Below are 16,104 nucleotides of genomic sequence, written 5' to 3' on the forward strand. Positions count from 1 at the left end.
TTTGCCCCTTTCTTCCTCATGGTGCATACTGCTAATCATCAGACCTGATTTATCCCCATATTTGGTTCCTCCATTCCTGCGTGGTTTTGACAAAACATATCAGGCAGATCTCTCTTGATCCTGATGACTTCTTCTGCTGTTCATTTTTTCTCTCCTTCTTGGCTTATCTTCCTAGCTAAACAATGGTCCATTTCCAAGATAACCAAATCCCATGCATGTCACCCCAGCAATTTTTTCAGCATTCCTGATTCGTTCCTCAAATTATCTATTCTTCCTGCTCCCACTTTGCTTTGTCCCCATAAGAACTTGCCAACTTCCTCCAAGAGAAAATGCCAAAAGAGGACATGCTTGCCTTTCAAAGCTGACCTCAGTAGGCACTGAAGGAAATAATGTTGGGTGTGATGAAAAATTGAAGAACTAATAGCTGTAATATCTCAAATAGTTAGTAAAATAATAAGCTTTCAGAGCCAGGTCCTGAAAACACTTGTCCATGTGATCTAAGTTAAGGCAACTAACATCATTAAGGACGTTACTGCAAATTCCTAAGAACTGTGGTTTCTACAAGAATTGGGGTCACCCAACACTGACAATTAAAAATAGAAAATAACCACACTGTAATTAGCTTTGGGATTTGCTTTTGGGGGCCCACTCCCCAAAAGGCATAACATCAAAATAAATTGTGTGCACCAATGGTTTGCAAGATGTAGCCCTTGGTGTTACACTAAGGGAGCATATTTGCATTTAATTTTCCTTATTTCATTTTCTATTTTGATCTGGGCTGTGGCATATTAGTTTGTTTGGAGAATAAAATAAATTGGTTTAGAATAATGTCATTTACACAATTCAATTAGCTTTGAAATTCATGATTTATTTAAATGGATGGGGACAGAAGGAGTGAGTTTCTACTTTTCTTACTTCTGCTCTTTGCTAGATGGAAGTAGCTTTTCTTTATCTGCCAGGACTGATCTCAAATGGTACCAGCCCACTTCGTCTGCTGATTCTTCACAAAAGCAAGGTTTCTTTTATAAACCAAACTTTAGAATTCAGAGGAACTGCAGAGAAGTGAGGTTTACAGTGAAAAATTCTCCTCCTTTGATTTTTTGGGGATGTAATCTACAATCCAATTTTTTTTCCTTTTTCAAGCAATTGCTTACTGTGTGAGTATGCTTCATGGTACAAATCATACTCTTGAAAAGGATTTCAAAAGCAGCCCTAGATTCTCTGTTATAATTTTTATAATAACTGGAGAAAAAAAGTGTAGGGAGGGGACCCAAAATGAAATTTCAATATTCTAAAATCTTAGCTAAGAAAATAAATATTCCATTTATTTCTCTCTCCTATTAAGGAAAACATTTGATTCCCTAGTCAGGCTTTTGCTCTTTTTACAGAGCATCTATTCAAAACAGTTTTATTTTAATAATGTATATTGTCTCTAAGCCAGCCTTAGTAGGAGAGTTTCTCAGACTTTTTAGAAAGTGTCATCTGCTATGCAAAAAACAAACACAGTTCAAGATTGTAGGACCTCAGAGGAAGCCCACTGAAAACAGAAAACAGAGAGTTATCTATGGTAAGGACCCCTGGGAGTTATCTGTTTGTCAGAATAGAGGCACGTAATATAACCTCTTTCCCGCACAAAAGAGTAGAGCATGGGCCTTTGTACCTCCTGCATATCACAACAAATCCGTGAATTGGCTACTTCCTCCAAACTTTTTTTTTTTTCAGAACTGTGTAATAAAATGCTCTCAAATCAATTCCACGCTGAAGGCTCAGAACTGAGATTCAGTAACATGTACAGCTGAAATCAGGGTTTATGTTAGGGGAGCACACATCACCTTAACTCTAGTGATGCTTTAATAAATGACACTTCTAAAATACAGCAACTGAATTTTACCACTGTTATTAGTAAGCTATCTCCTGTACTGACGGAATGAACAAGGACAATATTGTTACTTACAATTCAGAGCTAGCTTGTATGAGAAAGACATGTGGCATCAGGAAAATGTAATTAATTTGGTGGTGTAAGCCTTCATAAATTATCAAGTATTCCCAATAGCAGTCCTGCAAAACTTACAGAGAACATGAGCTGCCTTTAAATTACTTAGTTTGCTTGCTACCAGAATTCTTTTAAGGTGGTTAGATACTGACACAGTATTAAAAATGTTTAAACTATTGCAGCGGCTGACATACTGATCCACCTTTAATTAAGACCATAATGTTCCTTTGGGCCATACATAAGACAGTAATCTGTGTCCAGAGGCTGTCACTCTCTACTCTAATGGACTACAGCACACAAAAATTAATTATAGGGGAAAGGTTGCTGGTCCAACTGAGACTGGAGTCTCAAGATTCAAAAGCAAATGTTTTGCTGTTGATCAAAATGAGCAACTGCTTTTGCAACAGCTAGTACAGTTTCTGTCACATTGCACTTAACCCTCACTTCCAACATTAAAATCAGCAAATTTGTTGCCTAAGGAGAAATTTTTACATTTTTATTTATTCATTCATTTGTTCATTAACATGCTATCATGTAAGGATTTGAGAGGCTCTGCCTTGGCACAATTTTGCCTGTCAAAAACAGGGGGGAAAAAATGATTTGGAGAATCAGAATGAAAACTTAAAATCAGAGCTCCCAAGCATGGTATTCTTGTATGTCTATGTCAATAAAAACAGAGTACAGCTGAGCAAAGATTTCAAAGCATTTTTCACTGGTATTTGTTTAAATTTTTAAACAAATTAACACAGAATGTGATAATGCTTTTTGTGTTTCTTTCAGCAAATATTCAATGATAAATGATTTTACAGTCAGGGATGCTTACAGACACAGTAGATATGAAACAAACATTATAAAATATTAGTTAAACCAAATTTTCAAATCTTAATCCTAAGTATTTGTTCCAGAAGCCTCATTATGAAAATTTTGCTCAATCAGCAAGTAAATAGAAATACACTCAAAAATATATCTGTGTCTTATCATGTCATTTCGCCTATCAAGTATTGGCATTGAAGCTGTGAGGCTATAGCTGTGAAGGTCTTCGACTTCTTACTGTGTAGGAATATCTGGATAATATTCTTTATTGCCTGAGACTGTTAACTTTTTGGCTCTCTGAACCAGAGCAGGTAACGATCAAGGAAACAGAAAGAAAAAATAGTCCCTGACCAAGATGCCTGTGTGCTATGTTCCAGTTACTTATGCTTATCAAAGAACAGCCATGCTGTGAGCTTACTGCATAGATTTCATAACAAAGTCACTGAAATCATCTCCCAGGTTAGAGCATATCTGCAGTGTTGATGCTGCATGTTTGTTCCTGTCTATAAGAAGAAGGAGGGAGAGGTGAAAGTGTATTTTTGTAAATATTTACTTCGAAACAATGGTTTAGGGAAGGAGAAAAAAAGAGATAAGCAGCAAATTTGAAGATGAGTTCCTGACTAAAAGGAAGAGACAGCATTGACAGTCTTGACACAGGATGGCCCGTGTGATTTTTTAACAGATAATCATCAAATTTCACAACTGATCTACCAGAATGTATCTGAAGATCCCTTTCTCCAACCTCGGGATACATGCAACTCCCATGAACCCCAGGGGAAATCTTTTAAGCAGCAGTGTTCCCTATTTCAGTAACACCTGAGATGATTAAATGAACAATGAAACTCAGCTGTAAATGTGCAGCAAGGTTACAGTCTGCAATCTGAATAGTATTAGGAATGAAATAAAAATGGAATCAATGCTCACAAGGATAATGTAAATCAGATGCAAATAAGCTTCCATTTTATTTGTCTTTTCTTTATTTCTTTCTAACAGTGGCATAGTTAATTGATCAGATGATCAACACTTGTTCTAAAACTCAATACCTCTGTTATTCCAGGAGATTTCCTGGGGGGATAGGGGAATAGTAAGTTCCCATGAATAATATGAACCCATGTCTTTGCCTACGAATGACTGCAGAATGCAAGCCAGAATCAAATATATGAACATGAAATGACAAAAACACCCTTCTTATTACAAATATCACAGAAACAGGTATTTGTCTATCAGGACCTTCTTCATGAAAGCAGCTCTGTTGTTGGCAGCATGGTAGTACACTGTAGCACTGCATTTTTGTAAAAGTTCTCTGCCTTTTTGGTTTGTATTTCACACAGACACCTATGCATCATATATATATCAGTGATCCACATACCATGTATCATCATTTCCTCTACCAATGTCATTGAAATGGACATCCTAATTATTATCCTTGAAAGAAAATTCTAAACATGCTATGCTAAGAGTGTGTTGGCCCTAGGATCAGAGGATATGGTTTTCAGATTTGGTTCTGCCACTGAATTGTTGTGCTGAGTTGATCAGATCCCTTAATCTCATTAAGTCAGTTTCCTGGTCTGCTATATAGACATATGGCATAATATATTCTTCCTGGAGCTGCAGTTTTATTTAACTCTCTAGCACAAGCATAGACCCTTTAAGAGCTACCTTCCCATCAATCTACCTATTTAGCTTATAACCTTGAAGACAATGACAAATAACAAAATCAAAGTCAAAGAAGAAAAGATGTACAGAATTTCCTAATGTCTTCGTAGCACTGTCTAAGTACTTCGGTCTTTACTAAAAGTATTCTGAAGCCAGCTGTCATTCTCCAATCTGCCCCAGGCCAGCCTTACACAAGCCATATTACACAACTTGAAATAGTTGACAAATATACATGACTTGGTAGATCTCTCACTACATCAGCAGCAATCTTCTCCATTTCTCCCTCCTTTCCAGAATTGATCTTTTGTTTGGTTATATGTGAAGCTATTTGCAATGACTGAAAAAAGCAGTAGGAAGCAAGACTGCTGTTCATTCTGTTCCCCTGTTGCGTGTCTGAGTATCCAGCTCTACTATATAGCTGTTCTGGAAGCAGGCAGGCACAACTATGCAGCAAACACTGCACTTCTGTCTCGCAAATTTACTCTTTATTCCTAGTATTAAACTTTCTTGGTAAGGTGTAGCATGTTCCAGGGTAGGCACAGAATCAGGCTTGAAGGCTCTGTAGTGCCTTTTTACATTCAGCTTACTTGAACAGTTTGAGGCCAACGCAAGTGCTTTAAGAATACCCTGAAATCCTCTGACAGAGCTTGTCAGATCAATATCAATAACCAGCAGGAAAGAGGTTTGGACTGAGACAATTGGAAGCAAATCTCTTATGATACTGCTTTAGTCTTTGAAGCAGTGTATAGCCAAGCTGGAAGCCAGGAAAGAGAAAAAGAATTTCAAAGAAGTTCAAAAGGGCTTCTCCTTGCTTTTACTCTTTGCTCAGCAGAAGTTCATATATTCAGCTTTTAACTCTGTGTTTCTGCCAGAATAATCTGTTCTGGTATAGACAGTGAAGTGTACAATGTCATCATCATATGAAGAACTGGTCACTGTCTTCTATATATACAGTTAAGTATCAAAATAAATCAAAAGTCTCAGATAAGCATTAAGATCCTTCAGTCCATGCTTTTCAAGGCTTTTTAGTAGTCAGAGTCATAAAAAATACTCCCAGACTTCTTCCATGTGTTGAATCTTTCAGGGTCTGCGTCTTCATCTGTCCAACACTGTTCAGGAAACAAGGTTGTGAATGAAAAGGACTGCTGATCTATTTTTTATTGTCCCAAGTATATGAATCCACTTTAAAATTGCTTTGCTCCTAGGTATGAATAGCTGAATATTCTGTTTCTGTTAGTTTTTGCCTAATGTTGCTCAAAGGATGGCTGCAGTCTTTTGATTGACCTTCAGTATGGGGGAATAGCAAGGTAAGGAAAGAGACACAAAAAAGAACTATGTGGAACAGCAGCTGTCATTAGTAGGAAGGCATGTATGTGGGCCAGCCCTTTAACGAGGCTGCATAGCTGAACAGTTTTGATTAGAGGCAGAAATAAGACTCAGGCTTGCCAGTGCAGGACTACTGGACCTCAGAAGGAGCAGATAGATTGCTCATTCCCTCTGGGTTGTTTTCTGCACAGAAATGTTTTCTATTGTGCTGCAGGTACTGTCCCTCTACATTTCCAATGCCTTTGCATCGCTTTACCAGCTCAGATTTCTAATCTTGAGCTCTTCTTCCAGATTTGTTGACTTTCAGTGATTAATCAAGACAAATAGCAAGGACAAAAGGTGCCTTTCAAAACTCAAAAGGTTTCTATGAGATTTAATGCAGGTACAAAGAGACAAGCAGGCCTCTCTAGATAGTGAAGTTAGTGTGGAAGAGGGATCTACCACCCCTTATAACTAACATTCTATTTCTTTGACATTATCTCTTAATTATCTCGTCTTGTTTATTTAAACAAGGCAATTAAGAGACATTGTCAATGGAACAGAACCCTGGCGCAGGCGAATGGTCTCTGCTGTGAGATAATGCCAAGATATTTAACAAGCACTAGCATAACACGAGAGTGTTTATTTCCAAAGCATTGGACAGTGATTGCTGGAAAATGTGCACCATAGCTACTGCAAGATGCCTTACTGTGCTTTTCTATAAACATTAATCTTCTACTTCTAGGAATTCCCTTGGTACTTTCTTCAGGTGTGATTGTGTCTGATGAACATACATGAAATATTGTGCCAGACTTTGGCATTTCCAAAAGGATGCTGTAAATACTATATGCCACAAATTGGAAGGAGCTCAGAGAATAGCAATTGGAATTAGTGGGAGACTTGCGGGGAGATAGCTAAACATAGTTTCAGTAGGAGATGACTTAGGGGACAGGCACGATGGAATAAAGGCACAGTCCTGTCTAATCAGACCAACAAGCCATCTAATACAGTGACTGTTCTCTGACAGCAGCCAAAAGCAAATAATTCAAAGTGTGTAATAGCCTTACATTAGATAAAGATAGAACCCGTATGACTACAGAAGTTTCCACCTAAGCTCTAGAGTTGGTGGTTGTTTTCTGTCTTGAAATATAAAGGATGGTCTGCCATTTCATTATTTATTCTAACATAATGATGGAAGCCCATGCTATACATTTACACAGCTAATCATTTTTTGAATGCTATTCATCATTTCTGGAATTGACTGAAAAAAGAGTGGAAGTTTGCCCCTACAGATCGTGAAAAGAGAACCAGTCCCAGTTGTGGTAAGCATGGACTTGTTGGGGAAGAGGAGCTAGTAGGAGTAAAGCAATTCTGAATGGCCTGGTGGAAAGGAAGGGGGTAGGTCTGGGTAGGTCTGAAGATGGAGGGACTTTGGGAGAGAAGCAGTTGAGACCAGGCGGGATGAGCATCCAACACTGAGCATTTCAGACACACACACAGAGGACGATCTCCCACCCCCACACCACCCCCACTGTCTTGTCTGCTTCTGGAAACGTGGTCTTCCCAAGGAAAGGTTTTCTCCAATGTCATGGATTGATTCATATTATGGCAAAGATTGACTAGACTGGCCCAGAAATGCTATTTCCAGTTGTATTTAAGGATACTAAGCTCAGGTCTTGGGTTTAGCTCCCGGTTCTTTTGGATGTGACTGAGGTAAATGACTTTTCATTTCTGTACATTCACTTCTATACAACAGAAATAATAATGGACTAGCATGTAGAGAAGTGCTTAGGAGATGAATCTATATATATACATGCTTACCTACTTCTGATGCTCAGGTAGCTATCTGAGATGGATTATCCATTGCTGACAGAAAGACAACACTTAGGATTCCAATTATAAGCCTAGAAAATGCAGTTGCAGAAACTGTGCCCTCTTTAGAGTGGGACCAAAAGGCCAGAAACGGGGTGGAGGGACGGAAGTAGTCTGGGAGCTGCTGAGAGACATAATTTGTTCTTTAATACTGTTTTGATATTCTACCTGTAACTTTTGTGTACTTTCTTTTTTTTCATTGCCTTCCCTCAGTGTTTCCAAATCCTGGGGAAATACAGGTTTTTATGTTGCATACATTACTGTGGCAAACACCACCTGATCTATTCTTCCTGTTCTGTCAGGTGAGCTGGATTGCTTGATTATCTAAAGATCATGTCTGACTCCAATTACCGTTACTTATTAAATCAAGTTTGACACAGAAAAATAATTAAATGCTTAAATCAAGGCTTTCTGCTTTGTCACACACTTGGGTCTGCTGGCAAGTCTGTGGAACTGTTGTTAATATTGAAAATGAGATGAAAGATGTTCTAAATTTATCTCCCTGGCATTTCTATTCAGCATAATAACGGACGTTTGACAGTAACACATTGTTGTTTAGCCAGTGAAAATCATTTCTGAAATGAAATGAGCATACACCTTCAAAAGTAGTCTCACAGAAACCTGGAATCATTCAGGATAGAATAGATAAATGTTCATTCACCTGGGAGCTGTATTTTGGCTGCCTTATGGCACAAATGAAAATGAACAATTTTCAAATGAATATAAAAATCATACTTAAAAAACTTCAAATGGAAAGTATATATGTATTTTCCAGTATCCATATATAAATTAATATGTACCATCTGGATTACATCTGGTGATATTAAAGTGTTGTCTCATGAGCAGAATAGGTGTGAGAACCATGAAGCAAAGCTGAGTAGTTCTGGCATTTAAACTGCAAAGGAGATAACATTCATATGTAGCCCAAAAGTACATTGCCCTTGTCTTTCCACTGTTGCTGCTTTTTAAACACTGTTTCCCTTCTTTCCTCCCCTGTTATTGGCTATAAATTTTGATATTTTTTTCTTAAGAACTACTTACGGCATCTCCCTGAGCCAGGCTGCCATTCCTTTCCATTTCCTGTAGGTCCTGGGTCCAACATTTGTAGCAGATCTTCAGTCACGGCAAAAGTCACACTGTAAGTGTAACCTATCTCTCTCACACCTTCCCTGGTGCTCACAGAATGAATCTCATTCTCTTCTCCCCTTTCTCTAAAAATTCTATGGAGAAAAGCATTCACCTATGGTTGTTCTGGTCATCTCCAGTCTCTCAGTAAATCTTTGCAATGCCTTTTGTCTTTCTATATCCCATCATTTTCTATGATTTTAAAGAACGTTCACAATGTGTCCCTCTCCTCTCTCTTACCTTCATCTCTTTCCTTAAATTATCTGTCTCTTTAGCCCAAACTATACATGTAGCCACTCCCTTTATTTCCTTTGTCTGGCTCTGAACTTTTAATGGTGTGAGCTCCTAGGGATCCCTTTGTATGTTTGTTTGGCAGCTAATGTCTCCTAAAGCATCTCTTCAGAACAACTCTTCAAAGCCTATACAAATTAATCTTTGACATAATATCCTGGATTCAACTACTAGATGCTGACATAGTCAGAGGACTCTTTTTTTCATCACTTGCCTTAACTCCCACCACAACCCAGTGCTTGTTGTCGTTTGTTTTTACTTTTGTCTTACTTTGGAGGCTAAGTAGTCTAGCAATGAGGAATTTTTGACCATGCAAGAGAAATTCTGAAAAACATCTGAGTAAACACAAGATTAACAAGAGTGACAAGCCTGAAATTAGCCTTATAGTTTGGGTTAGAGGTAGGGTTTGGAGAGGGATGAAGCCTAGAGCCCCAGGTGGAGTGGGGCTGCAAAGGTCATGCCAAAGGAAGTGTGGGGCTGCACCACAATTGCTCCCATGACAGCTTTTGCCTCTGAGCCTCGGATGGGGCTGGTGGGTTCAGGATCAGGCCCTGCTTCAGATTAGCCTTAGAGCTAGGGTTAGGGTCAGACCCCGCTTGAGATTAGGCTGAGAGTTAGGGATATGGTTAGGGTTGGGGTTAGGCTTTCTCTCTCTCCTAACCCTAATCTGAGGTGGGGCCTGACCCTGAACTCCTCCGGCCCATCCGAGTCTCAGAGGCAAAAGCTGTCATGGGAGAAATCTTGGTGCAGCCCCGCATTTCCTTTGGCATGCCCTTTGCAGCCCCACTCCACCTGGGGCTCTAGACTTTCTCTCTCTCCTAATCCTAACCCTAATTCTCAGCAACAGTCAAGATACTATGCCTTTTTATTTACATAATTAAACAAATGAACGGTCACATTTTCACCTTTAAAAGCAGATTTTCAGCATGTCATCCATCATCTTGAATTATATCAAAAGCAGGCAATTCTAAGGGTTTTTCTGCAAAAGACTCGCTACAGCTCCTTTGTGTAACGTAGCACAAAGAGATCAGGGCTCTTGTGTGCAAGGCATTAGACCAATACGATAGAGTGAGCCCAGAGGGCTTCCCAGCCTACTTAAATGAAACAGGTAAACAGAGAAGGAAGGAAATTGTTTCTCTTTTTACACACAAGAAACTGAGGTTCAGAATTAAGCGGACAGTTAAGTGGCTCACGACTGCAATGGAGCAAGGACCAGCCCCAACATTCACCTGGAGTCAGTTCCTTGTCCTACACAAGACAACTTGTCCCGTGTTCTGGACTCACTGCTGCAGGGACAGATGAAATGAATGGTGTTTCTTTCACTTGGATGAACTGTTGTACAGGTGGAAGGGTTACATTTTTTTTCTTTTAAATGAAGCATTAAAAAAATCTGCCAGACAGAATATTTTTTCAGCTTTCTTTCCTAACCCTAGAGTGGCTGTAAAATCTTAGCAGTTAAAAATGTTTTCTCTGGCTCCAAGTCTAATGCATCCATAAAAATTACATTTTAAATAAAGAAAACATGTTTTATCCCAATTCCAGAGTGCCTCTAACACGTTACATATTTAAAAAATATATATTTAATTCTATATTTAAAAAATACTGCAATACACCATGACTGTATAATTTGTTGAAAACACTGTATATATTCTAACCACCAATAAGTCAACCCAAAACCATCATTTTGGGACTGGTAAAAGAAAAGGCCTTATATTAAAAATTTGTTATTGTTTCCCCTCAAGACCACATTTAGTTCATGGTCTCCCCAGTGGTGTCTGGGACTGGATTTTTTGTTCCATGATAATCATACTCAGAACTCCCCTTGTTTTTAAGGCTAGCTCAGATATTTTTTAGACAACCTGAAGAGATCTGAGACTATGACACCAACAAAAATATCACTGAACACTTCTGCCTCTTTGCGTGTTCTCCAAACCTCTGGCTGTAGCTGTGATTGTCCCTCTTTGTGCAGAAGAGCCTAATGAGGCACATGACTCCTTTAGAACAGATTCATTCTGGGAAATACATGAGTCCTTCATAACAGATTCGTCCTGGGAAATGCACTGCATTATTTCCATGTTCTCCTTCGAGCTCCAATACAGGCTCCATCTTTGGTCCTGAGCAAGTCATTTAGCAATTTTCATTTCACTTCCTTCTTTGCAGAATGGGAAGAAGTCATTTTTACTGGTCTTAAGGCGTGTTCAGACCAGTGTGCAGAGACTGTGCCTTCTCTCACTACTGTTCCCAGGGCCCTGAGCTTTACTGTGTCCCTTTGGAGACAAGAGACAGAGATAGGATTAGGGAGCAAAGTAGAGGGGAAGAGCAATCTTCAAGGATGCATATGGCTGTATAAAGCTGTGCTCTGTTTTCTCCTCCATTCCTAACTTTTCTAAAACGTCCCACCACTTGTGTGTGCCTCCAAGAGCTCTTCCCTGAGTGCTTACATACAACTGGGGCTATTTTCTCCAAGTGCTTTACTTTGCAATTACTGACCTTGAATTCCATTTGCCATGTTCTCACTCGGGCACTCAGTATTGTAAAACTCTCCTGCAAGCCTCCACAGGCAACTTGGGTCTTGACGATCCCCAGGATAGGCATGACCGGCTAATTTTCCCTTTCCCAGATCAAACATATATTGTCCAGCGTAGGTTTTGGTACATATGAGGTACATGTGGGGCTCTGGTACATACATGTGGTACATACATATGCAATATGCATGTGAAGAGCAAAAAGAGGATTAGGGTCTTTCTAATCTCCTCAGGCCCAAAGAACACCTCCTCCTTGAAGCTCACAGGGAGTATTTTGCCTCTCTGAGCCCAGCTGGCACCTGGTTCTCACTGACGTTCTTCCAGGGATTCCTCACAGAGCTGTTTTGCCCCCAAATGGTGCAGCACTGTTGTTCAAAATAAATTAGTGGTGGCGTGACTTATTACAGCCCAGTGTTTGTGCATTCTAAAACTCAGCACAGTGTACCATCAGTTTTCCAACTTCTAAGGATTCATGTCTCTCTCTTTGTGTTTCTCTGGAAAAACTCTTAAGAAGGCTTCTCAAATACTGAAAATAAAAGGGAAGCCAGCATGAGCAGGCATATTATAGTCTTCTACTCTTGAAAAACAGTGAAAGATATATGTCCTCCTCCTTTCACTTTTATATAAAATTATTTTAATTTGTGCAGAATATCTTGCTGTTCTTTTCTCAGACTCCCAGTCCTGCCTAGTATAAAGTGATATAAACATGGTTAAGCAGAAACTGTTTATGTTGGAAGTCTAAAGGAATAAAAAATATTTTCACAGGTCTACTAAAAAATGCCATGGTCAGCTCTATCTCAAGCTAAAGAACATTGACGTCAGGGATGGCCATAAAAGCCACAGTCTCCCCTTGTAAGAGAAGAACCGGGATAATTTTTTTTTTCCACAAAGGACTGTCATGTTACTGCTGGAATAATGAGCACTTGTTTATTCATATCCAAATACTTTTGGCTAGGTGTTGATGAAGCCACCCCAAACATTGTCTCCTTGTCAAATACCTAACAGACAGCCCTCCCAGTTACCCCTGCACTGTTTTGTTGGATTCCTGCTTCCTGGCCAGAAGCAGCACATCATTACCCCTTGTCTGCGGTGACTGTAAGTGCTGGAGGAATAAGAGACAAGGGCGGATTCACATGAACACATCATTATGTGAACTATGCGCTGAGGACCCTGTGTTTATTACTTCACCTGACCGGTTGCATATGAGATCTCAGCAACAACCCCCCCCCGCTGCCATCAGGCATGGTGTCTGTGATGGGAGCACAACCAAAAGCAGCACCAAATGTTGCCACTGAGAACTAATTGTCTTCTGTTGCAACAATTTAACGAATTGTTTTTCGGGGACATCTGGTTTCCCTGATGGAGGTGGGGGAAAGGGTGGCCTGCCAAAAAGGTAGGAAAATTCTGTTCTTTCGCAGATTTTTATCTCCAAATTTTCCTATTGCTGTTGCTTGCTGCCATTCCAATCTTTTACCTGACTGTTCCATGCTGCTTTATGTTTGCTTCTAAATACCTCTATGCACAACCTCCTCCAGTGTTCCCCAGCGCTCCTCCTGGGTCTGCTTAGTAAAATATTCTCATGTTTATATTAAACTGAGAGCTGCAGAATCCACTCTAGGCTTTCCTCTAGCTTTCATGATCTCTGCTAAGCTCTTTTCTTGCCTAAGACCTCATCATAACACCCAGGAAGGATAGGCACCAGGACAGAGTGAATCCTACCACTGTTTCCTGCATTAGCACATAGAATCAATGTCTTTTTAGGAGAAATGGAACTTTATTTTTACTAAACAGCATTTCCATTAGAGATGGTTTGGTATATTATAATTAAGTGGACAGAACAGAGTGAGGGTTTATTTTTCCAGGAAAGTTCAGATCAGATGGAACATCTGGTTTTCATTGAAATCCTTGATTTTACTAAAAAAAAACACCCCCACACACACGCACACACACATGCACACACAAAAAGCCCAGCTGGGTTAACAGAAACTCATGGAAGGCAGGTGGCTGACATGTGATTGCAAGTGAGCTGAAACAGGATCAAAACATGAGCATCCTCTGAAGTCTCAGTTCAGATTATGCCTGGAGAGCATTTTGGGTCCAATTTACAGGACTAAATAAGTAAAAAGATTTCTTATAAGTCCTGAGTGAACAAAGAATTATGTTGCGTTTCTCCAAAATGTTTTTATTTAGTTTTCTTTCATAATAAATCTTATTATCATGTGGATCAGCCTGACTATTACACAAGTTCCAAAAAATTAGGCATAAGCTGACGTATTTTGCAAGTGGCAATACTATTGCATTCAGTTTCCTAAGAGCCATAACACAGCACTATTGAATAGGCTGACTGCTTCTTTTCCAGGGACACAGGTACAGGATATCCAACTTAGTTGTCAGCACTAAGAAAGAGTTTTGAAAGAGGTGAATAACTCTGGGACATGTGCCTGGCTGAAAGTTTTCTTCTGAAAGCAGTCAAAATTTGTAGATTCTGTTGCTGCAGCCTTAAGATACAATGCCAATGGAAGGAGAAACTTTTCCTCTACACTGTTGTCACCACTGATGTGGATCAACTTGTAGCTTCCAGGAAACCAGGAAAACACAGCCCTGCAATTTCTAATCAGGTCGGACCTCCAGTACCATGTGGACATGTGCCCTGTAGGGTACAGCAACTCATGCTGGCCATCCTGTTTGATCTGGCAAACATTTGTGGAGGAAACAGAAATGCCACCACAGGGAAAGGTATTGCATTGGCTGAGCCTATTGTTTTTACTCAGCTGCCGAGAGGTTCTTTGAAACAGTGTTTGTACTTTCTGCACACTTCTCTTAGGTCTTGGCATTGTGAGAAATAATATGAAGAGGTGCCCTGTTGGTGTGTGAGCATATCTGCCAGTTTTGCTGCCTACATTGGGTGGCTAGCCTGGCCCTGAGACTGCCGAGCACTACTGAGCGGTACCAGGCTGCAAACATCAAACTGTTAACATTTTTCAGATCAGCTAAATATTCAGTGAAAGATTCAAGGAAAGAACTTAGGCCCCTTGATCCTCAGTCCCTGCTCTAATAAAAGAGTGATTAACATTAGAGTTTATTATTACCTTCAGTTTCAACTCCCATATGAAGCTAGAGGAGCTGCAGTACTAGTCAGAATCCTATTTTCTGCCTGTCAGTTAACCAAGTCCCAAGACAGTCTGACTCACCTTCATATATAAAAGAAAATTCTCTTTCTTCCAACACACACCTGTGTCTTTCTTAAAATGTGTCTTTATTCTGAAAAGCGACTGTCAAAAAATGTCATCCTTTCACTTGATAGATCTATTCCCTGTCTGTATTTATATCCAGTGTATTTAGTACTAAAATAAATTTTTACAACATTTTTTCTTTCACCTCAGTGTTGAGGGTATGAGGTATGAGAGAACAAGCTGATTTCTTTTCTGGCTCATGTATCACCAAAATTGTTAAATTCTTTCCAATTCCAGGAGCAAATGCTGCTTCCTCAATTATTCCTTTGAAAACTCCAAGGACAATTTATTTGAACAGGTTTAATTGTGAGCAGAATTTGATATAATGAAGTTTTAATGGCAAAGCTGTATGAGCCAGAAAACGCACAGCTTGACTTTCAGATCCCAAGCTGAGTCTGCAAGTGGAGATGCTTCTAAACAGAGAAAATGTCATTCAAGTCACTCAGGCACAATAAATGTGGATCCTTCACCACCCTTTTTGTAGTCAAGAACATACTCATATGAACACTAATGCAGGACTAAGATGCTGATGGTTACTTCTGCATAACCAGAATAATAGTTAACAGCAAAACCCAAAAAGGCGATGTGTAAAAACTGTCAGGCTCAATACATGCAAATGGCTAACAGTGTTTAGTCCCCAGCAGAAGAGCTTCTTTAGGCTAAAGCTGTCTTATCTTTTCAACCCTACCAGTTAGTCTAAAGTAAAATGTCTACTTACAAACCTTATCTTCCAATGCTCTTGGACCATCATGGCAGCAGCAACACTTCCACTTCTTTGCTGTGCTGAAGAGCTCTGCCAGTCAGCTCAACCGGAGCTGCAACATCTAATAAAGCATCAGGGAGTGACCATCATACAAATCCCCGATTTGGGGTGAAGGGCAGTGAATTGTGCCGACAAACCAGGAGTTCAAGATTGGATGGCTCTTCTAGGTGACAATAATATACATGGCAACATATTCTTAGGAGAAAATGAAGAACTGAGGAATTTCTGTGATATAAGAGTGCCCAACAGCCTCCACAAGTATTCATTTAATTTAATGGTGTATTCTGAAAATCTTTTGCAGAGGAAATATGTATTCAGAGTCTATGGACTCATCTTTTCTGCCTCAAGTTCCTCCTCCAGGCAGAAGCTCAGCCTAAATACAGCAGCTGACACAATCACTGTTTGCAAAGGCAAGTGCTCAGTATCTGGAGTCTCTTGGCCTCTGGGAATGCTTCTAGGCAAAGCCAGGCTGGTAAAATAGCCATCTGAAGAGTGTCAGAGATGGGAGGTGAGAAGGTGAGGGAGAAC

The sequence above is a fragment of the Apteryx rowi genome, unplaced genomic scaffold (genome assembly GCF_003343035.1).
Source record: "Apteryx rowi isolate R43461 unplaced genomic scaffold, aptRow1 scaffold_184, whole genome shotgun sequence".
In the NCBI taxonomy this organism is placed as follows: domain Eukaryota; kingdom Metazoa; phylum Chordata; class Aves; order Apterygiformes; family Apterygidae; genus Apteryx; species Apteryx rowi.